The sequence below is a fragment of the Rhagoletis pomonella genome, unplaced genomic scaffold (assembly GCF_013731165.1).
Source record: "Rhagoletis pomonella isolate Grant_MI unplaced genomic scaffold, Rhpom_1.0 Rhpom_scaffold_00005, whole genome shotgun sequence".
NCBI lineage: Eukaryota > Metazoa > Arthropoda > Insecta > Diptera > Tephritidae > Rhagoletis > Rhagoletis pomonella.
Window position 1 is genome coordinate 20,514,651 of NW_023458559.1, and position 2,392 is coordinate 20,517,042.

Consider the following 2,392-nt stretch of genomic DNA (forward strand, 5'->3'; position numbering starts at 1 on the left):
TTTGTCAATTTAACTGAGTTAATTTTCAAATAGGTTGCAACCCTCCTCACAAATATTTCCAAGAGTTATCTTTCTTAAACCTCTTTAATTTGATACCCATATTGTGATAATTTATTTTATCAATATAATTGGGTTTAAAATTTTTAAAATAGGTGGCAACCCTCAAATTTTTTGCGATATCATTGGTTCTGGTACTATACCGAACAATACAAAAAAAAATTATTCAAATCGGTTCAGGCGTTCTCGAGTTTCGAACACAACATTTTTATATATATAGAAGAAGATAGAAAATAGATAATAATAAATCAAACATATTTGACAAAGGACTCATTTTTCGTTGGTTTATTTATTTGATCGCTTTATATTGAAAATACATTAGTGCAACATACTAAGTTTTCGAGATAAAATTTTCAAAAAGGTGGCACCCTCTTCAAACTTATTTTCGGCTGTAAGCCTTCGTAAGATTCTTTAGTTTGACACCCACATGATTATATTTCATTTATTTTATCAATTTGAATGAGTTAAGATTTTAAAATAGGTGGCAACCTTCGTCGAAAATATTTCCTGCATTTATCTTTTTTAAACCTCTTTAATTTGATACCCATATTGTAATAATTTATTTACTTTATCAATATAATTGGGTTTAAATTTTTTTAAATAGGTGGCAACCCTCCGATTTTTTGCGATATCATTGGTTTTGGTATTATACCGAACAATGCAAAAAAAAAATTATTCAAATCGGTTCAGCCGTTCTCGAGTTTTAACGACCGTGACATACGAACACAACATTTTTATATATGTATACAGGGTGTCCCAAAAGTGACCTGCCAAACTTAAGGAGGAGGCAGGTGGGGTGGTGAGCTCTCTGATAAACAAAAAATTTTCAGGTAAAAGTGTCACCGTTTTTGAAATATTTAAATTTTTTTGAATTAAAGAAGAATCGTGCCTTTTCATGTATTTTCTTTAACTGCATCTACAAAAAAGGATATACTTAGTAAATTTTTTATGTAAAATACTTTCAGATAGTTGCTTCTCCATACTCAAATGCAATGTAGTTAAAATATATTAAGGAACCATTATAAAATTAGGACTATATTGCGATTTTTAACTTTTTGATATTTTCTTCCCCAACTTTGACTATCTCTGGTGAAAAAGAAATGTACTGAGCTATAACTTTACATTACACAAAAAAAATGCTCATTTAATAAAGATTTTAGAAAGGTGCCACTCTTACTGTTTCGAATAGAAAAAAAACGTTATAGCCGCTTTTGTGGGTAAAGGACTGAGACACGCTAGAATGTATTTAATAGATTTACATTTAAGTTGGTCTTGTTACCGACCAATGACATGCTAAATAGTACAAAGGTACATTATTGCTTGCTCCTGACATTATTTTGTGTTACTTACCGGAAATAATGAAAGTGGATTTTGTGGAATTGGACCCTTCGAACATTGTGTTATTAATACTATGACAGAGAACACGCAGTATACGTCGCATGAATAAGCGGATATTCACCTAATTTACGGTGAAGCTTGCTGTAATCCAAGAGCTGCTCAAAGGCTTTATGCAGAGCGATACCCCAATCGTCGGCATCCGGGCCGTGAAGTATTCACCCGGACCCATAGAGAAATATATGAAGGAAAGTGATTTTTACACCTTTCATGTTTGAAGCCATTCTTCTTTTAACTATCATTTTTAACTTTTTTAAGGTCGCATACCTGGAAGGCGTGGCGGCGAGACAGGACGTCCTGCAACGGTAGATGTTAAAGTTGTGTTAGAGGAAGTAGAACTAGGTCCATCGACTTCAGGGAGAATGATGGAAAGACGGACTGGAATACCAAAAACTACAGTTCACAAGGCTTTAAAATACCATCCCTACCACATTCAACGTGTTCAGGCTTTACAAGAGAGAGATTACCTGTCCAGGGTTAGATTTTGCAGTGAAATGTTGCGAATGCATGATTCAGACCCCAACTTTTTTAATAAAATATTTTGGAGCGATGAATCATCATACAAACGTGATGGTTATTTTAATTTACATAACCTTCACAGCTAGCAGATAGACAATCCTCACGAAATGAGATAAGATCGCGGTATTTTTAATTGTCAGATATTGGGACCTGTAGAACTGCCGCCAACGCTCAACTTCCACAGTTATTTAAAGTTCCTTCAGGAAAGGCTTCCAACTCTTTTAGAAGATGTACCCTTAAACCTGCGGCGAAGACTATGGCAGCAAAATGACGGATGACGGGGTAAGACCTCATTTAGACGAAACTTATCCTCGCCGATGGATTGGACGATACGGGCCAATCACGTGGGCCGCTCGATCGCCAGACCTGAATCAATTAGATTTTTTCTACTGGGGCTGTCTTAAGGACAAAATTTATTCAA